Raw genomic sequence first — 25,908 nt, forward strand, 5'->3', positions numbered from 1 at the left:
GGAAAATATCCGAAAAACACAAACAAAGAGGCTGTAGCAAAATCTGGGATTGAGTTATCCAGAACAATCCTGGGTATTTCCGGTTTCATCCAGTCATATCTGGACAAACTGGTGTGGAATTCGTCTGCAATGGACCGAAAAAATCACAGTAAAAATGGTTTTCTAGAAAAGGAAAGTCTTTTCGTTAGGCAAGTGCATAAAATGTCAACTATACAAACAGAAATATGATATTTGTTTGTCGCAGTTTCTCTAGATTGCTCTCTAGAACATAGGATTGTGTAGAGCTGGTGCCCACATGATGAACCAATTAGTGTTTCAACGGTACAAAATTAAATGTTCCCTGATACAAACATTCAAAACAATAAAGTCAATCGATAATATCAGGAAAACACAAACACAGAGGCTTTCACAATATTTCGGATTGTGTTAGCCAAAACACAATACTGGAACCAGTTAGTATTACAAGCACAAAACTAAATGTTCCCTGATAAAAAACATACAAACCAATAAAGTCCGTGGATAATATCAGGAAAACACAAACTCAATCTGGGATTGAGTTAGCCCAAAAAAAAAAAAAAGAGATTTCCGGTTTCATCCAGCCACATCCTGACAAAGTGGTGTGGAATTCGTATGCAAGGGACTGAGAAAATCACAGTGAAAATGGTTTTGGAGAAAAGCAAAGTTTTTTTTAGGCAATTGCATAAAATGTCATCTATACAAACAGAAATATCATGTTTGTTTACCGCAATTCCTCTAGCTTTCTCCCTAGAAAATACAAATGTGTAGAGATGGTGTCTCCATGTGGAACCAATTAGTGTTTCCAAGCACAAAATTAAATGTTCCCTGATAAAAAGCATTCAAACCAATAAAGTCCGTGGATAATATCAGGAATACACAAACACAGAGGCTGTAGCAATATCTGGGATTGAGTTAGCCCAAACAAAACTGGATATTTCTGGTTTCATCCAGTCATATCCGGATAATGTGGTGTGGAATTCGTTTGCAATGGACCGAGAAAATCACAGTAAAAATGGTTTTGGAGAAAAGCAAAGTCTTTTCGTTAGGCAAGTGCATAAAATGTCATCTACACAAACAGAAATATCATGTGTGTTTACCGCAGTTCCTCTAGCTTTCTCCCTAGAAAATAAGAATGTGTAGAGCTGGTGTCCCCATGATGAACCAATTAGTGTTTTTTAAGGGTACAAAAATAAATGTTCCCTGATAAAAACATTCAAAACAATAAAGACCATCGATAATATCCAGAAAACACAAACACAGAAACTTTCACAATATTTCGGAATGAGTTAGGCAAAACACAACCGGATATTTCTGGTTTCATCCAGTCATATCCAGAAAGAGTGGTTTGGAATTCGTATGCATTGGACCGAGAAAATCAGAGTAAAAATGGTTTTGGAGAAAAGCAAAGTCTTTTCGTTAGGCAAGTGCATAAAATGTTATCGATACTAACAGAAATATCATGTTTGTTTGCCGCAGTTCCTCTAGCTTTCTCCTTAGAAAATACAAATATATAGTGCTGGTGTCTCCATTTGGAACCAATTACTGTATACAAGCTCAAAACAAAATGTTCCCCGATAAAAAAACTTTCAAAACAATAAAGTCCATTGAATATCCAGAAAAAACAAACACAGAGGTTGTAGCAATATCTGGGTTTTTAGCCAAAACAAAACCGGATATTTCCGGTTTCATCCAGTCATATCCGGACAAAGTGGTGTGGAATTCATATGCAAGGGACAGAGAAAATCACAGTAAATATGGGATTGGAGAAAAGCAAAGTCTTTTCGTTAGGCAAGTGCATAAAATGTCATCGAAGCAAACAGAAATATCATGTTTGTTTGCCACAGTTTCTCTAGCTTTCTCCCTAGAAAATACGAATGTGTAGAGCTGATGTCCACATGATGAACCAATTAGTGTTTCTACGGTACAAAATTTAATGTTCCCTGATAAAAAAACATTCAAACAATAAAGTCCATGGAAAATATCCGAAAAACACAAACAAAGAGGCTGTAGCAAAATCTGGGATTGAGTTATCCAGAACAATCCTGGGTATTTCCGGTTTCATCCAGTCATATCTGGACAAACTGGTGTGGAATTCGTCTGCAATGGACCGAAAAAATCACAGTAAAAATGGTTTTCTAGTAAAGGAAAGTCTTTTCGTTAGGCAAGTGCATAAAATGTCATCTATACAAACAGAAATATGATATTTGTTTGTCGCAGTTTCTCTAGATTGCTCTATAGAACATAGGATTGTGTAGAGCTGGTGCCCACATGATGAACCAATTAGTGTTTCAACGGTACAAAATTAAATGTTCCCTGATACAAACATTCAAAACAATAAAGTCAATCGATAATATCAGGAAAACACAAACACAGAGGCTTTCACAATATTTCGGATTGTGTTAGCCAAAACACAATACTGGAACCAGTTAGTATTACAAGCACAAAATTAAATGTTCCCTGATAAAAAACATACAAACCAATAAAGTCCGTGGATAATATCAGGAAAACACAAACTCAATCTGGGATTGAGTTAGCCCAAAAAAAAAAAAAAGAGATTTCCGGTTTCATCCAGCCACATCCTGACAAAGTGGTGTGGAATTCGTATGCAAGGGACTGAGAAAATCACAGTGAAAATGGTTTTGGAGAAAAGCAAAGTTTTTTTTTAGGCAATTGCATAAAATGTCATCTATACAAACAGAAATATCATGTTTGTTTACCGCAATTCCTCTAGCTTTCTCCCTAGAAAATACAAATGTGTAGAGATGGTGTCTCCATGTGGAACCAATTAGTGTTTCCAAGCACAAAATTAAATGTTCCCTGATAAAAAGCATTCAAACCAATAAAGTCCATGGATAATATCAGGAATACACAAACACAGAGGCTGTAGCAATATCTAGGATTGAGTCAGCCAAAACTAAACTGGATATTTCCGTTTTCATCCAGTCATATCCGGAGAAACTGGTGTGGAATTCGTATGCAATGGACCGAGAAAATCACAGTAAAAATGGATTGGAGAAAAAGCAAAGTCTTTTCGTTAGGCAAGTGCATAAAATGTCATCTAGACAAACAGAAATATCATGTTTGTTTTTGCCACAGTTCCTCTAGCCTTCTCCCTAGAAAATACGAATGTGTAGAGCTGGTGTCTCCACGTGGAACGAATTAATGTTTCCAAGCACAAAATCAAATGTTCCCTGAAAAAAAAACATGCAAAAAAATATAGTCCGTGGATAATATCAGGAATGCACAAACACAGATGCTGTAGCAATATCTGGGATTGAGTTAGCCCAAACAAAACTGGATATTTCTGGTTTCATCCAGTCATATCCGGATAATGTGGTGTGGCATTCGTATGCAATGGACCGAGAAAATCACAGTAAAAATGGTTTTGGAGAAAAGCAAAGTCTTTTCGTTAGGCAAGTGCATAAAATGTCATCTAGACAAACAGAAATATCATGTGTGTTTGCCGCAGTTCCTCTAGCTTTCTCCCTAGAAAATAAGAATGTGTAGAGCTGGTGTCCCCATGATGAACCAATTAGTGTTTTTTAAGGGTACAAAAATAAATGTTCCCTGATAAAAACATTCAAAACAATAAAGACCATCGATAATATCCAGAAAACACAAACACAGAAACTTTCACAATATTTCGGAATGAGTTAGGCAAAACACAACCGGATATTTCTGGTTTCATCCAGTCATATCCAGAAAGAGTGGTTTGGAATTCGTATGCATTGGACCGAGAAAATCAGAGTAAAAATGGTTTTGGAGAAAAGCAAAGTCTTTTCGTTAGGCAAGTGCATAAAATGTTATCGATACTAACAGAAATATCATGTTTGTTTGCCGCAGTTCCTCTAGCTTTCTCCTTAGAAAATACAAATATATAGTGCTGGTGTCTCCATTTGGAACCAATTACTGTATACAAGCTCAAAACAAAATGTTCCCCGATAAAAAAACTTTCAAAACAATAAAGTCCATTGAATATCCAGAAAAAACAAACACAGAGGTTGTAGCAATATCTGGGTTTTTAGCCAAAACAAAACCGGATATTTCCGGTTTCATCCAGTCATATCCGGACAAAGTGGTGTGGAATTCATATGCAAGGGACAGAGAAAATCACAGTAAATATGGTTTTGGAGAAAAGCAAAGTCTTTTCGTTAGGCAAGTGCATCAAATGTCATCGAAGCAAACAGAAATATCATGTTTGTTTGCCGCAGTTTCTCTAGCTTTCTCCCTAGAAAATACGAATGTGTAGAGCTGATGTCCACATGATGAACCAATTAGTGTTTCTACGGTACAAAATTTAATGTTCCCTGATAAAAAACATTCAAACAATAAAGTCCATGGAAAATATCCGAAAAACACAAACGAAGAGGCTGTAGCAAAATCTGGGATTGAGTTATCCAGAACAATCCTGGGTATTTCCGGTTTCATCCAGTCATATCTGGACAAACTGGTGTGGAATTCGTCTGCAATGGACCGAAAAAATCACAGTAAAAATGGTTTTCTAGAAAAGGAAAGTCTTTTCGTTAGGCAAGTGCATAAAATGTCATCTATACAAACAGAAATATGATATTTGTTTGTCGCAGTTTCTCTAGATTGCTCTCTAGAACATAGGATTGTGTAGAGCTGGTGCCCACATGATGAACCAATTAGTGTTTCAACGGTACAAAATTAAATGTTCCCTGATACAAACATTCAAAGCAATAAAGTCAATCGATAATATCAGGAAAACACAAACACAGAGGCTTTCACAATATTTCGGATTGTGTTAGCCAAAACACAATACTGGAACCAGTTAGTATTACAAGCACAAAACTAAATGTTCCCTGATAAAAAACATACAAACCAATAAAGTCCGTGGGTAATATCAGGAAAACACAAACTCAATCTGGGATTGAGTTAGCCCCCCCCCAAAAAAAAAGAGATTTCCGGTTTCATCCAGCCACATCCTGACAAAGTGGTGTGGAATTCGTATGCAAGGGACTGAGAAAATCACAGTGAAAATGGTTTTGGAGAAAAGCAAAGTTTTTTTTAGGCAATTGCATAAAATGTCATCTATACAAACAGAAATATCATGTTTGTTTACCGCAATTCCTCTAGCTTTCTCCCTAGAAAATACAAATGTGTAGAGATGGTGTCTCCATGTGGAACCAATTAGTGTTTCCAAGCACAAAATTAAATGTTCCCTGATAAAAAGCATTCAAACCAATAAAGTCCGTGGATAATATCAGGAATACACAAACACAGAGGCTGTAGCAATATCTAGGATTGAGTCAGCCAAAACTAAACTGGATATTTCCGTTATCATCCAGTCATATCCAGAGAAACTGGTGTGGAATTCGTATGCAATGGACCGAGAAAATCACAGTAAAAATGGATTGGAGAAAAGCAAAGTCTTTTCGTTAGGCAAGTGCATAAAATGTCATCTAGACAAACAGAAATATCATGTTTGTTTGCCACAGTTCCTCTAGCCTTCTCCCTAGAAAATACGAATGTGTAGAGCTGGTGTCTCCACGTGGAACGAATTAATGTTTCCAAGCACAAAATCAAATGTTCCCTGAAAAAAAAACATGCAAAAAAATATAGTCCGTGGATAATATCAGGAATACACAAACACAGATGCTGTAGCAATATCTGGGATTGAGTTAGCCCAAACAAAACTGGATATTTCTGGTTTCATCCAGTCATATCCGGATAATGTGGTGTGGAATTCGTATGCAATGGACCGAGAAAATCACAGTAAAAATGGTTTTGGAGAAAAGCAAAGTCTTTTCGTTAGGCAAGTGCATAAAATGTCATCTACACAAACAGAAATATCATGTGTGTTTGCCGCAGTTCCTCTAGCTTTCTCCCTAGAAAATAAGAATGTGTAGAGCTGGTGTCCCCATGATGAACCAATTAGTGTTTTTTAAGGGTACAAAAATAAATGTTCCCTGATAAAAACATTCAAAACAATAAAGACCATCGATAATATCCAGAAAACACAAACACAGAAACTTTCACAATATTTCGGAATGAGTTAGGCAAAACACAACTGGATATTTCTGGTTTCATCCAGTCATATCCAGAAAGAGTGGTTTGGAATTCGTATGCATTGGACCGAGAAAATCAGAGTAAAAATGGTTTTGGAGAAAAGCAAAGTCTTTTCGTTAGGCAAGTGCATAAAATGTTATCGATACTAACAGAAATATCATGTTTGTTTGCCGCAGTTCCTCTAGCTTTCTCCTTAGAAAATACAAATATATAGTGCTGGTGTCTCCATTTGGAACCAATTACTGTATACAAGCTCAAAACAAAATGTTCCCCGATAAAAAAACTTTCAAAACAATAAAGTCCATTGAATATCCAGAAAAAACAAACACAGAGGTTGTAGCAATATCTGGGTTTTTAGCCAAAACAAAACCGGATATTTCCGGTTTCATCCAGTCATATCCGGACAAAGTGGTGTGGAATTCATATGCAAGGGACAGAGAAAATCACAGTAAATATGGTTTTGGAGAAAAGCAAAGTCTTTTCGTTAGGCAAGTGCATCAAATGTCATCGAAGCAAACAGAAATATCATGTTTGTTTGCCGCAGTTTCTCTAGCTTTCTCCCTAGAAAATACGAATGTGTAGAGCTGATGTCCACATGATGAACCAATTAGTGTTTCTACGGTACAAAATTTAATGTTCCCTGATAAAAAACATTCAAACAATAAAGTCCATGGAAAATATCCGAAAAACACAAACAAAGAGGCTGTAGCAAAATCTGGGATTGAGTTATCCAGAACAATCCTGGGTATTTCCGGTTTCATCCAGTCATATCTGGACAAACTGGTGTGGAATTCGTCTGCAATGGACCGAAAAAATCACAGTAAAAATGGTTTTCTAGAAAAGGAAAGTCTTCTCGTTAGGCAAGTGCATAAAATGTCATCTATACAAACAGAAATATGATATTTGTTTGTCGCAGTTTCTCTAGATTGCTCTCTAGAACATAGGATTGTGTAGAGCTGGTGCCCACATGATGAACCAATTAGTGTTTCAACGGTACAAAATTAAATGTTCCCTGATACAAACATTCAAAGCAATAAAGTCAATCGATAATATCAGGAAAACACAAACACAGAGGCTTTCACAATATTTCGGATTGTGTTAGCCAAAACACAATACTGGAACCAGTTAGTATTACAAGCACAAAACTAAATGTTCCCTGATAAAAAACATACAAACCAATAAAGTCCGTGGGTAATATCAGGAAAACACAAACTCAATCTGGGATTGAGTTAGCCCCCCCCCAAAAAAAAAGAGATTTCCGGTTTCATCCAGCCACATCCTGACAAAGTGGTGTGGAATTCGTATGCAAGGGACTGAGAAAATCACAGTGAAAATGGTTTTGGAGAAAAGCAAAGTTTTTTTTAGGCAATTGCATAAAATGTCATCTATACAAACAGAAATATCATGTTTGTTTACCGCAATTCCTCTAGCTTTCTCCCTAGAAAATACAAATGTGTAGAGATGGTGTCTCCATGTGGAACCAATTAGTGTTTCCAAGCACAAAATTAAATGTTCCCTGATAAAAAGCATTCAAACCAATAAAGTCCGTGGATAATATCAGGAATACACAAACACAGAGGCTGTAGCAATATCTAGGATTGAGTCAGCCAAAACTAAACTGGATATTTCCGTTTTCATCCAGTCATATCCGGAGAAACTGGTGTGGAATTCGTATGCAATGGACCGAGAAAATCACAGTAAAAATGGATTGGAGAAAAAGCAAAGTCTTTTCGTTAGGCAAGTGCATAAAATGTCATCTAGACAAACAGAAATATCATGTTTGTTTGCCACAGTTCCTCTAGCCTTCTCCCTAGAAAATACGAATGTGTAGAGCTGGTGTCTCCACGTGGAACGAATTAATGTTTCCAAGCACAAAATCAAATGTTCCCTGAAAAAAAAACATGCAAAAAAATATAGTCCGTGGATAATATCAGGAATACACAAACACAGATGCTGTAGCAATATCTGGGATTGAGTTAGCCCAAACAAAACTGGATATTTCTGGTTTCATCCAGTCATATCCGGATAATGTGGTGTGGAATTCGTATGCAATGGACCGAGAAAATCACAGTAAAAATGGTTTTGGAGAAAAGCAAAGTCTTTTCGTTAGGCAAGTGCATAAAATGTCATCTACACAAACAGAAATATCATGTGTGTTTGCCGCAGTTCCTCTAGCTTTCTCCCTAGAAAATAAGAATGTGTAGAGCTGGTGTCCCCATGATGAACCAATTAGTGTTTTTTAAGGGTACAAAAATAAATGTTCCCTGATAAAAACATTCAAAACAATAAAGACCATCGATAATATCCAGAAAACACAAACACAGAAACTTTCACAATATTTCGGAATGAGTTAGGCAAAACACAACTGGATATTTCTGGTTTCATCCAGTCATATCCAGAAAGAGTGGTTTGGAATTCGTATGCATTGGACCGAGAAAATCAGAGTAAAAATGGTTTTGGAGAAAAGCAAAGTCTTTTCGTTAGGCAAGTGCATAAAATGTTATCGATACTAACAGAAATATCATGTTTGTTTGCCGCAGTTCCTCTAGCTTTCTCCTTAGAAAATACAAATATATAGTGCTGGTGTCTCCATTTGGAACCAATTACTGTATACAAGCTCAAAACAAAATGTTCCCCGATAAAAAAACTTTCAAAACAATAAAGTCCATTGAATATCCAGAAAAAACAAACACAGAGGTTGTAGCAATATCTGGGTTTTTAGCCAAAACAAAACCGGATATTTCCGGTTTCATCCAGTCATATCCGGACAAAGTGGTGTGGAATTCATATGCAAGGGACAGAGAAAATCACAGTAAATATGGTTTTGGAGAAAAGCAAAGTCTTTTCGTTAGGCAAGTGCATCAAATGTCATCGAAGCAAACAGAAATATCATGTTTGTTTGCCGCAGTTTCTCTAGCTTTCTCCCTAGAAAATACGAATGTGTAGAGCTGATGTCCACATGATGAACCAATTAGTGTTTCTACGGTACAAAATTTAATGTTCCCTGATAAAAAACATTCAAACAATAAAGTCCATGGAAAATATCCGAAAAACACAAACAAAGAGGCTGTAGCAAAATCTGGGATTGAGTTATCCAGAACAATCCTGGGTATTTCCGGTTTCATCCAGTCATATCTGGACAAACTGGTGTGGAATTCGTCTGCAATGGACCGAAAAAATCACAGTAAAAATGGTTTTCTAGAAAAGGAAAGTCTTCTCGTTAGGCAAGTGCATAAAATGTCATCTATACAAACAGAAATATGATATTTGTTTGTCGCAGTTTCTCTAGATTGCTCTCTAGAACATAGGATTGTGTAGAGCTGGTGCCCACATGATGAACCAATTAGTGTTTCAACGGTACAAAATTAAATGTTCCCTGATACAAACATTCAAAGCAATAAAGTCAATCGATAATATCAGGAAAACACAAACACAGAGGCTTTCACAATATTTCGGATTGTGTTAGCCAAAACACAATACTGGAACCAGTTAGTATTACAAGCACAAAACTAAATGTTCCCTGATAAAAAACATACAAACCAATAAAGTCCGTGGGTAATATCAGGAAAACACAAACTCAATCTGGGATTGAGTTAGCCCCCCCCCAAAAAAAAAGAGATTTCCGGTTTCATCCAGCCACATCCTGACAAAGTGGTGTGGAATTCGTATGCAAGGGACTGAGAAAATCACAGTGAAAATGGTTTTGGAGAAAAGCAAAGTTTTTTTTAGGCAATTGCATAAAATGTCATCTATACAAACAGAAATATCATGTTTGTTTACCGCAATTCCTCTAGCTTTCTCCCTAGAAAATACAAATGTGTAGAGATGGTGTCTCCATGTGGAACCAATTAGTGTTTCCAAGCACAAAATTAAATGTTCCCTGATAAAAAGCATTCAAACCAATAAAGTCCGTGGATAATATCAGGAATACACAAACACAGAGGCTGTAGCAATATCTAGGATTGAGTCAGCCAAAACTAAACTGGATATTTCCGTTTTCATCCAGTCATATCCGGAGAAACTGGTGTGGAATTCGTATGCAATGGACCGAGAAAATCACAGTAAAAATGGATTGGAGAAAAAGCAAAGTCTTTTCGTTAGGCAAGTGCATAAAATGTCATCTAGACAAACAGAAATATCATGTTTGTTTGCCACAGTTCCTCTAGCCTTCTCCCTAGAAAATACGAATGTGTAGAGCTGGTGTCTCCACGTGGAACGAATTAATGTTTCCAAGCACAAAATCAAATGTTCCCTGAAAAAAAAACATGCAAAAAAATATAGTCCGTGGATAATATCAGGAATACACAAACACAGATGCTGTAGCAATATCTGGGATTGAGTTAGCCCAAACAAAACTGGATATTTCTGGTTTCATCCAGTCATATCCGGATAATGTGGTGTGGAATTCGTATGCAATGGACCGAGAAAATCACAGTAAAAATGGTTTTGGAGAAAAGCAAAGTCTTTTCGTTAGGCAAGTGCATAAAATGTCATCTACACAAACAGAAATATCATGTGTGTTTGCCGCAGTTCCTCTAGCTTTCTCCCTAGAAAATAAGAATGTGTAGAGCTGGTGTCCCCATGATGAACCAATTAGTGTTTTTTAAGGGCACAAAAATAAATGTTCCCTGATAAAAACATTCAAAACAATAAAGACCATCGATAATATCCAGAAAACACAAACACAGAAACTTTCACAATATTTCGGAATGAGTTAGGCAAAACACAACTGGATATTTCTGGTTTCATCCAGTCATATCCAGAAAGAGTGGTTTGGAATTCGTATGCATTGGACCGAGAAAATCAGAGTAAAAATGGTTTTGGAGAAAAGCAAAGTCTTTTCGTTAGGCAAGTGCATAAAATGTTATCGATACTAACAGAAATATCATGTTTGTTTGCCGCAGTTCCTCTAGCTTTCTCCTTAGAAAATACAAATATATAGTGCTGGTGTCTCCATTTGGAACCAATTACTGTATACAAGCTCAAAACAAAATGTTCCCCGATAAAAAAACTTTCAAAACAATAAAGTCCATTGAATATCCAGAAAAAACAAACACAGAGGTTGTAGCAATATCTGGGTTTTTAGCCAAAACAAAACCGGATATTTCCGGTTTCATCCAGTCATATCCGGACAAAGTGGTGTGGAATTCATATGCAAGGGACAGAGAAAATCACAGTAAATATGGTTTTGGAGAAAAGCAAAGTCTTTTCGTTAGGCAAGTGCATCAAATGTCATCGAAGCAAACAGAAATATCATGTTTGTTTGCCGCAGTTTCTCTAGCTTTCTCCCTAGAAAATACGAATGTGTAGAGCTGATGTCCACATGATGAACCAATTAGTGTTTCTACGGTACAAAATTTAATGTTCCCTGATAAAAAACATTCAAACAATAAAGTCCATGGAAAATATCCGAAAAACACAAACAAAGAGGCTGTAGCAAAATCTGGGATTGAGTTATCCAGAACAATCCTGGGTATTTCCGGTTTCATCCAGTCATATCTGGACAAACTGGTGTGGAATTCGTCTGCAATGGACCGAAAAAATCACAGTAAAAATGGTTTTCTAGAAAAGGAAAGTCTTCTCGTTAGGCAAGTGCATAAAATGTCATCTATACAAACAGAAATATGATATTTGTTTGTCGCAGTTTCTCTAGATTGCTCTCTAGAACATAGGATTGTGTAGAGCTGGTGCCCACATGATGAACCAATTAGTGTTTCAACGGTACAAAATTAAATGTTCCCTGATACAAACATTCAAAGCAATAAAGTCAATCGATAATATCAGGAAAACACAAACACAGAGGCTTTCACAATATTTCGGATTGTGTTAGCCAAAACACAATACTGGAACCAGTTAGTATTACAAGCACAAAACTAAATGTTCCCTGATAAAAAACATACAAACCAATAAAGTCCGTGGGTAATATCAGGAAAACACAAACTCAATCTGGGATTGAGTTAGCCCCCCCCCCCAAAAAAAAAGAGATTTCCGGTTTCATCCAGCCACATCCTGACAAAGTGGTGTGGAATTCGTATGCAAGGGACTGAGAAAATCACAGTGAAAATGGTTTTGGAGAAAAGCAAAGTTTTTTTTAGGCAATTGCATAAAATGTCATCTATACAAACAGAAATATCATGTTTGTTTACCGCAATTCCTCTAGCTTTCTCCCTAGAAAATACAAATGTGTAGAGATGGTGTCTCCATGTGGAACCAATTAGTGTTTCCAAGCACAAAATTAAATGTTCCCTGATAAAAAGCATTCAAACCAATAAAGTCCGTGGATAATATCAGGAATACACAAACACAGAGGCTGTAGCAATATCTAGGATTGAGTCAGCCAAAACTAAACTGGATATTTCCGTTTTCATCCAGTCATATCCGGAGAAACTGGTGTGGAATTCGTATGCAATGGACCGAGAAAATCACAGTAAAAATGGATTGGAGAAAAAGCAAAGTCTTTTCGTTAGGCAAGTGCATAAAATGTCATCTAGACAAACAGAAATATCATGTTTGTTTGCCACAGTTCCTCTAGCCTTCTCCCTAGAAAATACGAATGTGTAGAGCTGGTGTCTCCACGTGGAACGAATTAATGTTTCCAAGCACAAAATCAAATGTTCCCTGAAAAAAAAACATGCAAAAAAATATAGTCCGTGGATAATATCAGGAATACACAAACACAGATGCTGTAGCAATATCTGGGATTGAGTTAGCCCAAACAAAACTGGATATTTCTGGTTTCATCCAGTCATATCCGGATAATGTGGTGTGGAATTCGTATGCAATGGACCGAGAAAATCACAGTAAAAATGGTTTTGGAGAAAAGCAAAGTCTTTTCGTTAGGCAAGTGCATAAAATGTCATCTACACAAACAGAAATATCATGTGTGTTTGCCGCAGTTCCTCTAGCTTTCTCCCTAGAAAATAAGAATGTGTAGAGCTGGTGTCCCCATGATGAACCAATTAGTGTTTTTTAAGGGTACAAAAATAAATGTTCCCTGATAAAAACATTCAAAACAATAAAGACCATCGATAATATCCAGAAAACACAAACACAGAAACTTTCACAATATTTCGGAATGAGTTAGGCAAAACACAACCGGATATTTCTGGTTTCATCCAGAAAGAGTGGTTTGGAATTCGTATGCATTGGACCGAGAAAATCAGAGTAAAAATGGTTTTGGAGAAAAGCAAAGTCTTTTCGTTAGGCAAGTGCATAAAATGTTATCGATACTAACAGAAATATCATGTTTGTTTGCCGCAGTTCCTCTAGCTTTCTCCTTAGAAAATACAAATATATAGTGCTGGTGTCTCCATTTGGAACCAATTACTGTATACAAGCTCAAAACAAAATGTTCCCCGATAAAAAAACTTTCAAAACAATAAAGTCCATTGAATATCCAGAAAAAACAAACACAGAGGTTGTAGCAATATCTGGGTTTTTAGCCAAAACAAAACCGGATATTTCCGGTTTCATCCAGTCATATCCGGACAAAGTGGTGTGGAATTCATATGCAAGGGACAGAGAAAATCACAGTAAATATGGTTTTGGAGAAAAGCAAAGTCTTTTCGTTAGGCAAGTGCATCAAATGTCATCGAAGCAAACAGAAATATCATGTTTGTTTGCCGCAGTTTCTCTAGCTTTCTCCCTAGAAAATACGAATGTGTAGAGCTGATGTCCACATGATGAACCAATTAGTGTTTCTACGGTACAAAATTTAATGTTCCCTGATAAAAAACATTCAAACAATAAAGTCCATGGAAAATATCCGAAAAACACAAACAAAGAGGCTGTAGCAAAATCTGGGATTGAGTTATCCAGAACAATCCTGGGTATTTCCGGTTTCATCCAGTCATATCTGGACAAACTGGTGTGGAATTCGTCTGCAATGGACCGAAAAAATCACAGTAAAAATGGTTTTCTAGAAAAGGAAAGTCTTCTCGTTAGGCAAGTGCATAAAATGTCATCTATACAAACAGAAATATGATATTTGTTTGTCGCAGTTTCTCTAGATTGCTCTCTAGAACATAGGATTGTGTAGAGCTGGTGCCCACATGATGAACCAATTAGTGTTTCAACGGTACAAAATTAAATGTTCCCTGATACAAACATTCAAAGCAATAAAGTCAATCGATAATATCAGGAAAACACAAACACAGAGGCTTTCACAATATTTCGGATTGTGTTAGCCAAAACACAATACTGGAACCAGTTAGTATTACAAGCACAAAACTAAATGTTCCCTGATAAAAAACATACAAACCAATAAAGTCCGTGGGTAATATCAGGAAAACACAAACTCAATCTGGGATTGAGTTAGCCCCCCCCCAAAAAAAAAGAGATTTCCGGTTTCATCCAGCCACATCCTGACAAAGTGGTGTGGAATTCGTATGCAAGGGACTGAGAAAATCACAGTGAAAATGGTTTTGGAGAAAAGCAAAGTTTTTTTTAGGCAATTGCATAAAATGTCATCTATACAAACAGAAATATCATGTTTGTTTACCGCAATTCCTCTAGCTTTCTCCCTAGAAAATACAAATGTGTAGAGATGGTGTCTCCATGTGGAACCAATTAGTGTTTCCAAGCACAAAATTAAATGTTCCCTGATAAAAAGCATTCAAACCAATAAAGTCCGTGGATAATATCAGGAATACACAAACACAGAGGCTGTAGCAATATCTAGGATTGAGTCAGCCAAAACTAAACTGGATATTTCCGTTTTCATCCAGTCATATCCGGAGAAACTGGTGTGGAATTCGTATGCAATGGACCGAGAAAATCACAGTAAAAATGGATTGGAGAAAAAGCAAAGTCTTTTCGTTAGGCAAGTGCATAAAATGTCATCTAGACAAACAGAAATATCATGTTTGTTTGCCACAGTTCCTCTAGCCTTCTCCCTAGAAAATACGAATGTGTAGAGCTGGTGTCTCCACGTGGAACGAATTAATGTTTCCAAGCACAAAATCAAATGTTCCCTGAAAAAAAAACATGCAAAAAAATATAGTCCGTGGATAATATCAGGAATACACAAACACAGATGCTGTAGCAATATCTGGGATTGAGTTAGCCCAAACAAAACTGGATATTTCTGGTTTCATCCAGTCATATCCGGATAATGTGGTGTGGAATTCGTATGCAATGGACCGAGAAAATCACAGTAAAAATGGTTTTGGAGAAAAGCAAAGTCTTTTCGTTAGGCAAGTGCATAAAATGTCATCTACACAAACAGAAATATCATGTGTGTTTGCCACAGTTCCTCTAGCTTTCTCCCTAGAAAATAAGAATGTGTAGAGCTGGTGTCCCCATGATGAACCAATTAGTGTTTTTTAAGGGTACAAAAATAAATGTTCCCTGATAAAAACATTCAAAACAATAAAGACCATCGATAATATCCAGAAAACACAAACACAGAAACTTTCACAATATTTCGGAATGAGTTAGGCAAAACACAACCGGATATTTCTGGTTTCATCCAGTCATATCCAGAAAGAGTGGTTTGGAATTCGTATGCATTGGACCGAGAAAATCAGAGTAAAAATGGTTTTGGAGAAAAGCAAAGTCTTTTCGTTAGGCAAGTGCATAAAATGTTATCGATACTAACAGAAATATCATGTTTGTTTGCCGCAGGTCCTCTAGCTTTCTCCTTAGAAAATACAAATATATAGTGCTGGTGTCTCCATTTGGAACCAATTACTGTATACAAGCTCAAAACAAAATGTTCCCCGATAAAAAAACTTTCAAAACAATAAAGTCCATTGAATATCCAGAAAAAACAAACACAGAGGTTGTAGCAATATCTGGGTTTTTAGCCAAAACAAAACCGGATATTTCCGGTTTCATCCAGTCATATCCGGACAAAGTGGTGTGGAATTCATATGCAAGGGACAGAGAAAATCACAGTAAATATGGTTTTGGAGAAAAGCAAAGTCTTTTCGTTAGGCAAGTGCATCAAATGTCATCGAAGCAAACAGAAATATCATGTTTGTTTGCCGCAGTTTCTCTAGCTTTCTCCCTAGAAAATACGAATGTGTAGAGCTGATGTCCACATGATGAACCAATTAGTGTTTCTACGGTACAAAATTTAATGTTCCCTGATAAAAAACATTCAAACAATAAAGTCCATGGAAAATATCCGAAAAACACAAACAAAGAGGCTGTAGCAAAATCTGGGATTGAGTTATCCAGAACAATCCTGGGTATTTCCGGTTTCATCCAGTCATATCTGGACAAACTGGTGTGGAATTCGTCTGCAATGGACCGAAAAAATCACAGTAAAAATGGTTTTCTAGAAAAGGAAAGTCTTTTCGTTAGGCAAGTGCATAAAATGTCATCTATACAAACAGAAATATGATATTTGTTTGTCGCAGTTTCTCTAGATTGCTCTCTAGAACATAGGATTGTGTAGAGCTGGTGCCCACATGATGAACCAATTAGTGTTTCAACGGTACAAAATTAAATGTTCCCTGATACAAACATTCAAAACAATAAAGTCAATCGATAATATCAGGAAAACACAAACACAGAGGCTTTCACAATATTTCGGATTGTGTTAGCCAAAACACAATACTGGAACCAGTTAGTATTACAAGCACAAAACTAAATGTTCCCTGATAAAAAACATACAAACCAATAAAGTCCGTGGATAATATCAGGAAAACACAAACTCAATCTGGGATTGAGTTAGCCCCCCCAAAAAAAAAAAAAAAAGAGATTTCCGGTTTCATCCAGCCACATCCTGACAAAGTGGTGTGGAATTCGTATGCAAGGGACTGAGAAAATCACAGTGAAAATGGTTTTGGAGAAAAGCAAAGTTTTTTTTAGGCAATTGCATAAAATGTCATCTATACAAACAGAAATATCATGTTTGTTTACTGCAATTCCTCTAGCTTTCTCCCTAGAAAATACAAATGTGTAGAGATGGTGTCTCCATGTGGAACCAATTAGTGTTTCCAAGCACAAAATTAAATGTTCCCTGATAAAAAGCATTCAAACCAATAAAGTCTGTGGATAATATCAGGAATACACAAACACAGAGGCTGTAGCAATATCTAGGATTGAGTCAGCCAAAACTAAACTGGATATTTCCGTTTTCATCCAGTCATATCCGGAGAAACTGGTGTGGAATTCGTATGCAATGGACCGAGAAAATCACAGTAAAAATGGATTGGAGAAAAAGCAAAGTCTTTTCGTTAGGCAAGTGCATAAAATGTCATCTAGACAAACAGAAATATCATGTTTGTTTGCCACAGTTCCTCTAGCCTTCTCCCTAGAAAATACGAATGTGTAGAGCTGGTGTCTCCACGTGGAACGAATTAATGTTTCCAAGCACAAAATCAAATGTTCCCTGAAAAAAAAACATGCAAAAAAATATAGTCCGTGGATAATATCAGGAATACACAAACACAGATGCTGTAGCAATATCTGGGATTGAGTTAGCCCAAACAAAACTGGATATTTCTGGTTTCATCCAGTCATATCCGGATAATGTGGTGTGGCATTCGTATGCAATGGACCGAGAAAATCACAGTAAAAATGGTTTTGGAGAAAAGCAAAGTCTTTTCGTTAGGCAAGTGCATAAAATGTCATCTACACAAACAGAAATATCATGTGTGTTTGCCGCAGTTCCTCTAGCTTTCTCCCTAGAAAATAAGAATGTGTAGAGCTGGTGTCCCCATGATGAACCAATTAGTGTTTTTTAAGGGTACAAAAATAAATGTTCCCTGATAAAAACATTCAAAACAATAAAGACCATCGATAATATCCAGAAAACACAAACACAGAAACTTTCACAATATTTCGGAATGAGTTAGGCAAAACACAACCGGATATTTCTGGTTTCATCCAGTCATATCCAGAAAGAGTGGTTTGGAATTCGTATGCATTGGACCGAGAAAGTCACAGTAAAAATGGTTTTGGAGAAAAGCAAAGTCTTTTCGTTAGGCAAGTGCATAAAATGTTATCGATACTAACAGAAATATCATGTTTGTTTGCCGCAGTTCCTCTAGCTTTCTCCTTAGAAAATACAAATATATAGTGCTGGTGTCTCCATTTGGAACCAATTACTGTATACAAGCTCAAAACAAAATGTTCCCCGATAAAAAAACTTTCAAAACAATAAAGTCCATTGAATATCCAGAAAAAACAAACACAGAGGTTGTAGCAATATCTGGGTTTTTAGCCAAAACAAAACCGGATATTTCCGGTTTCATCCAGTCATATCCGGACAAAGTGGTGTGGAATTCATATGCAAGGGACAGAGAAAATCACAGTAAATATGGTTTTGGAGAAAAGCAAAGTCTTTTCGTTAGGCAAGTGCATCAAATGTCATCGAAGCAAACAGAAATATCATGTTTGTTTGCCGCAGTTTCTCTAGCTTTCTCCCTAGAAAATACGAATGTGTAGAGCTGATGTCCACATGATGAACCAATTAGTGTTTCTACGGTACAAAATTTAATGTTCCCTGATAAAAAACATTCAAACAATAAAGTCCATGGAAAATATCCGAAAAACACAAACAAAGAGGCTGTAGCAAAATCTGGGATTGAGTTATCCAGAACAATCCTGGGTATTTCCGGTTTCATCCAGTCATATCTGGACAAACTGGTGTGGAATTCGTCTGCATTGGACCGAAAAAATCACAGTAAAAATGGTTTTCTAGAAAAGGAAAGTCTTTTCGTTAGGCAAGTGCATAAAATGTCATCTATACAAACAGAAATATGATATTTGTTTGTCGCAGTTTCTCTAGATTGCTCTCTAGAACATAGGATTGTGTAGAGCTGGTGCCCACATGATGAACCAATTAGTGTTTCAATGGTACAAAATTAAATGTTCCCTGATACAAACATTCAAAACAATAAAGTCAATCGATAATATCAGGAAAACACAAACACAGAGGCTTTCACAATATTTCGGATTGTGTTAGCCAAAACACAATACTGGAACCAGTTAGTATTACAAGCACAAAACTAAATGTTCCCTGATAAAAAACATACAAACCAATAAAGTCCGTGGATAATATCAGGAAAACACAAACTCAATCGGGGATTGAGTTAGCCCCCCCCCCAAAAAAAAGAGATTTCCGGTTTCATCCAGCCACATCCTGACAAAGTGGTGTGGAATTCGTATGCAAGGGACTGAGAAAATCACAGTGAAAATGGTTTTGGAGAAAAGCAAAGTTTTTTTTAGGCAATTGCATAAAATGTCATCTATACAAACAGAAATATCATGTTTGTTTACCGCAATTCCTCTAGCTTTCTCCCTAGAAAATACAAATGTGTAGAGATGGTGTCTCCATGTGGAACCAATTAGTATTTCCAAGCACAAAATTAAATGTTCCCTGATAAAAAGCATTCAAACCAATAAAGTCCGTGGATAATATCAGGAATACACAAACACAGAGGCTGTAGCAATATCTAGGATTGAGTCAGCCAAAACTAAACTGGATATTTCCGTTTTCATCCAGTCATATCCGGAGAAACTGGTGTGGAATTCGTATGCAATGGACCGAGAAAATCAGAGTAAAAATGGATTGGAGAAAAAGCAAAGTCTTTTCGTTAGGCAAGTGCATAAAATGTCATCTAGACAAACAGAAATATCATGTTTGTTTGCCACAGTTCCTCTAGCCTTCTCCCTAGAAAATACGAATGTGTAGAGCTGGTGTCTCCATGTGGAACGAATTAATGTTTCCAAGCACAAAATCAAATGTTCCCTGAAAAAAAACATGCAAAAAAATATAGTCCGTGGATAATATCAGGAATACACAAACACAGATGCTGTAGCAATATCTGGGATTGAGTTAGCCCAAACAAAACTGGATATTTCTGGTTTCATCCAGTCATATCCGGATAATGTGGTGTGGCATTCGTATGCAATGGACCGAGAAAATCACAGTAAAAATGGTTTTGGAGAAAAGCAAAGTCTTTTCGTTAGGCAAGTGCATAAAATGTCATCTACACAAACAGAAATATCATGTGTGTTTGCCGCAGTTCCTCTAGCTTTCTCCCTAGAAAATAAGAATGTGTAGAGCTGGTGTCCCCATGATGAACCAATTAGTGTTTTTTAAGGGTACAAAAATAAATGTTCCCTGATAAAAACATTCAAAACAATAAAGACCATCGATAATATCCAGAAAACACAAACACAGAAACTTTCACAATATTTCGGAATGAGTTAGGCAAAACACAACCGGATATTTCTGGTTTCATCCAGTCATATCCAGAAAGAGTGGTTTGGAATTCGTATGCATTGGACCGAGAAAGTCACAGTAAAAATGGTTTTGGAGAAAAGCAAAGTCTTTTCGTTAGGCAAGTGCATAAAATGTTATCGATACTAACAGAAATATCATGTTTGTTTGCCGCAGTTCCTCTAGCTTTCTCCTTAGAAAATACAAATATATAGTGCTGGTGTCTCCATTTGGAACCAATTACTGTATACAAGCTCAAAACAAAATGTTCCCCGATAAAAAAACTTTCAAAACAATAAAGTCCATTGAATATCCAGAAAAAACAAACACAGAGGTTGTAGCAATATCTGGGTTTTTAGCCAAAACAAAACCGGATATTTCCGGTTTCATCCAGTCATATCCGGACAAAGTGGTGTGGAATTCATATGCAAGGGACAGAGAAAATCACAGTAAATATGGTTTTGGAGAAAAGCAAAGTCTTTTCGTTAGGCAAGTGCATCAAATGTCATCGAAGCAAACAGAAATATCATGTTTGTTTGCCGCAGTTTCTCTAGCTTTCTCCCTAGAAAATACGAATGTGTAGAGCTGATGTCCACATGATGAACCAATTAGTGTTTCTACGGTACAAAATTTAATGTTCCCTGATAAAAAACATTCAAACAATAAAGTCCATGGAAAATATCCGAAAAACACAAACAAAGAGGCTGTAGCAAAATCTGGGATTGAGTTATCCAGAACAATCCTGGGTATTTCCGGTTTCATCCAGTCATATCTGGACAAACTGGTGTGGAATTCGTCTGCATTGGACCGAAAAAATCACAGTAAAAATGGTTTTCTAGAAAAGGAAAGTCTTTTCGTTAGGCAAGTGCATAAAATGTCATCTATACAAACAGAAATATGATATTTGTTTGTCGCAGTTTCTCTAGATTGCTCTCTAGAACATAGGATTGTGTAGAGCTGGTGCCCACATGATGAACCAATTAGTGTTTCAATGGTACAAAATTAAATGTTCCCTGATACAAACATTCAAAACAATAAAGTCAATCGATAATATCAGGAAAACACAAACACAGAGGCTTTCACAATATTTCGGATTGTGTTAGCCAAAACACAATACTGGAACCAGTTAGTATTACAAGCACAAAACTAAATGTTCCCTGATAAAAAACATACAAACCAATAAAGTCCGTGGATAATATCAGGAAAACACAAACTCAATCTGGGATTGAGTTAGCCCCCCCCCCAAAAAAAAGAGATTTCCGGTTTCATCCAGCCACATCCTGACAAAGTGGTGTGGAATTCGTATGCAAGGGACTGAGAAAATCACAGTGAAAATGGTTTTGGAGAAAAGCAAAGTTTTTTTTAGGCAATTGCATAAAATGTCATCTATACAAACAGAAATATCATGTTTGTTTACCGCAATTCCTCTAGCTTTCTCCCTAGAAAATACAAATGTGTAGAGATGGTGTCTCCATGTGGAACCAATTAGTATTTCCAAGCACAAAATTAAATGTTCCCTGATAAAAAGCATTCAAACCAATAAAGTCCGTGGATAATATCAGGAATACACAAACACAGAGGCTGTAGCAATATCTAGGATTGAGTCAGCCAAAACTAAACTGGATATTTCCGTTTTCATCCAGTCATATCCGGAGAAACTGGTGTGGAATTCGTATGCAATGGACCGAGAAAATCAGAGTAAAAATGGATTGGAGAAAAAGCAAAGTCTTTTCGTTAGGCAAGTGCATAAAATGTCATCTAGACAAACAGAAATATCATGTTTGTTTGCCACAGTTCCTCTAGCCTTCTCCCTAGAAAATACGAATGTGTAGAGCTGGTGTCTCCATGTGGAACGAATTAATGTTTCCAAGCACAAAATCAAATGTTCCCTGAAAAAAAACATGCAAAAAAATATAGTCCGTGGATAATATCAGGAATACACAAACACAGATGCTGTAGCAATATCTGGGATTGAGTTAGCCCAAACAAAACTGGATATTTCTGGTTTCATCCAGTCATATCCGGATAATGTGGTGTGGCATTCGTATGCAATGGACCGAGAAAATCACAGTAAAAATGGTTTTGGAGAAAAGCAAAGTCTTTTCGTTAGGCAAGTGCATAAAATGTCATCTACACAAACAGAAATATCATGTGTGTTTGCCGCAGTTCCTCTAGCTTTCTCCCTAGAAAATAAGAATGTGTAGAGCTGGTGTCCCCATGATGAACCAATTAGTGTTTTTTAAGGGTACAAAAATAAATGTTCCCTGATAAAAACATTCAAAACAATAAAGACCATCGATAATATCCAGAAAACACAAACACAGAAACTTTCACAATATTTCAGAATGAGTTAGGCAAAACACAACCGGATATTTCTGGTTTCATCCAGTCATATCCAGAAAGAGTGGTTTGGAATTCGTATGCATTGGACCGAGAAAATCAGAGTAAAAATGGTTTTGGAGAAAAGCAAAGTCTTTTCGTTAGGCAAGTGCATAAAATGTTATCGATACTAACAGAAATATCATGTTTGTTTGCCGCAGTTCCTCTAGCTTTCTCCTTAGAAAATACAAATATATAGTGCTGGTGTCTCCATTTGGAACCAATTACTGTATACAAGCTCAAAACAAAATGTTCCCCGATAAAAAAACTTTCAAAACAATAAAGTCCATTGAATATCCAGAAAAAACAAACACAGAGGTTGTAGCAATATCTGGGTTTTTAGCCAAAACAAAACCGGATATTTCCGGTTTCATCCAGTCATATCCGGACAAAGTGGTGTGGAATTCATATGCAAGGGACAGAGAAAATCACAGTAAATATGGTTTTGGAGAAAAGCAAAGTCTTTTCGTTAGGCAAGTGCATCAAATGTCATCGAAGCAAACAGAAATATCATGTTTGTTTGCCGCAGTTTCTCTAGCTTTCTCCCTAGAAAATACGAATGTGTAGAGCTGATGTCCACATGATGAACCAATTAGTGTTTCTACGGTACAAAATTTAATGTTCCCTGATAAAAAACATTCAAACAATAAAGTCCATGGAAAATATCCGAAAAACACAAACAAAGAGGCTGTAGCAAAATCTGGGATTGAGTTATCCAGAACAATCCTGGGTATTTCCGGTTTCATCCAGTCATATCTGGACAAACTGGTGTGGAATTCGTCTGCAATGGACCGAAAAAATCACAGTAAAAATGGTTTTCGAGAAAAGGAAAGTCTTTTCGTTAGGTAAGTGCATAAAATGTCATCTATACAAACAGAAATATGATATTTGTTTGTCGCAGTTTCTCTAGATTGCTCTCTAGAACATAGGATTGTGTAGAGCTGGTGCCCACATGATGAACCAATTAGTGTTTCAACGGTACAAAATTAAATGTTCCCTGATACAAACATTCAAAACAATAAAGTCAATCGATAATATCAGGAAAACACAAACACAGAGGCTTTCACAATATTTCGGATTGTGTTAGCCAAAACACAATACTGGAACCAGTTAGTATTACAAGCACAAAACTAAATGTTCCCTGATAAAAAACATACAAACCAATAAAGTCCGTGGATAATATCAGGAAAACACAAACTCAATCTGGGATTGAGTTAGCCCCCCAAAAAAAAAAAAAAAAGAGATTTCCGGTTTCATCCAGCCACATCCTGACAAAGTGGTGTGGAATTCGTATGCAAGGGACTGAGAAAATCACAGTGAAAATGGTTTTGGAGAAAAGCAAAGTTTTTTTTAGGCAATTGCATAAAATGTCATCTATACAAACAGAAATATCATGTTTGTTTACCGCAATTCCTCTAGCTTTCTCCCTAGAAAATACAAATGTGTAGAGATGGTGTCTCCATGTGGAACCAATTAGTGTTTCCAAGCACAAAATTAAATGTTCCCTGATAAAAAGCATTCAAACCAATAAAGTCCGTGGATAATATCAGGAATACACAAACACAGAGGCTGTAGCAATATCTAGGATTGAGTCAGCCAAAACTAAACTGGATATTTCCGTTTTCATCCAGTCATATCCGGAGAAACTGGTGTGGAATTCGTATGCAATGGACCGAGAAAATCAGAGTAAAAATGGATTGGAGAAAAAGCAAAGTCTTTTCGTTAGGCAAGTGCATAAAATGTCATCTAGACAAACAGAAATATCATGTTTGTTTGCCACAGTTCCTCTAGCCTTCTCCCTAGAAAATACGAATGTGTAGAGCTGGTGTCTCCATGTGGAACGAATTAATGTTTCCAAGCACAAAATCAAATGTTCCCTGAAAAAAAACATGCAAAAAAATATAGTCCGTGGATAATATCAGGAATACACAAACACAGATGCTGTAGCAATATCTGGGATTGAGATAGCCCAAACAAAACTGGATATTTCTGGTTTCATCCAGTCATATCCGGATAATGTGGTGTGGAATTCGTATGCAATGGACCGAGAAAATCACAGTAAAAATGGTTTTGGAGAAAAGCAAAGTCTTTTCGTTAGGCAAGTGCATAAAATGTCATCTACACAAACAGAAATATCATGTGTGTTTGCCGCAGTTCCTCTAGCTTTCTCCCTAGAAAATAAGAATGTGTAGAGCTGGTGTCCCCATGATGAACCAATTAGTGTTTTTTAAGGGTACAAAAATAAATGTTCCCTGATAAAAACATTCAAAACAATAAATACCATCGATAATATCCAGAAAACACAAACACAGAAACTTTCACAATATTTCGGAATGAGTTAGGCAAAACACAACCGGATATTTCTGGTTTCATCCAGTCATATCCAGAAAGAGTGGTTTGGAATTCGTATGCATTGGACCGAGAAAATCAGAGTAAAAATGGTTTTGGAGAAAAGCAAAGTCTTTTCGTTAGGCAAGTGCATAAAATGTTATCGATACTAACAGAAATATCATGTTTGTTTGCCGCAGTTCCTCTAGCTTTCTCCTTGGAAAATACAAATATATAGTGCTGGTGTCTCCATTTGGAACCAATTACTGTATACAAGCTCAAAACAAAATGTTCCCCGATAAAAAAACTTTCAAAACAATAAAGTCCATTGAATATCCAGAAAAAACAAACACAGAGGTTGTAGCAATATCTGGGTTTTTAGCCAAAACAAAACCGGATATTTCCGGTTTCATCCAGTCATATCCGGACAAAGTGGTGTGGAATTCATATGCAAGGGACAGAGAAAATCACAGTAAATATGGTTTTGGAGAAAAGCAAAGTCTTTTCGTTAGGCAAGTGCATCAAATGTCATCGAAGCAAACAGAAATATCATGTTTGTTTGCCGCAGTTTCTCTAGCTTTCTCCCTAGAAAATACGAATGTGTAGAGCTGATGTCCACATGATGAACCAATTAGTGTTTCTACGGTACAAAATTTAATGTTCCCTGATAAAAAACATTCAAACAATAAAGTCCATGGAAAATATCCGAAAAACACAAACAAAGAGGCTGTAGCAAAATCTGGGATTGAGTTATCCAGAACAATCCTGGGTATTTCCGGTTTCATCCAGTCATATCTGGACAAACTGGTGTGGAATTCGTCTGCAATGGACCGAAAAAATCACAGTAAAAATGGTTTTCGAGAAAAGGAAAGTCTTCTCGTTAGGCAAGTGCATAAAATGTCATCTATACAAACAGAAATATGATATTTGTTTGTCGCAGTTTCTCTAGATTGCTCTCTAGAACATAGGATTGT

This window comes from Lepus europaeus, unplaced genomic scaffold, assembly GCF_033115175.1.
Source record: "Lepus europaeus isolate LE1 unplaced genomic scaffold, mLepTim1.pri SCAFFOLD_28, whole genome shotgun sequence".
Lineage (NCBI taxonomy): Eukaryota > Metazoa > Chordata > Mammalia > Lagomorpha > Leporidae > Lepus > Lepus europaeus.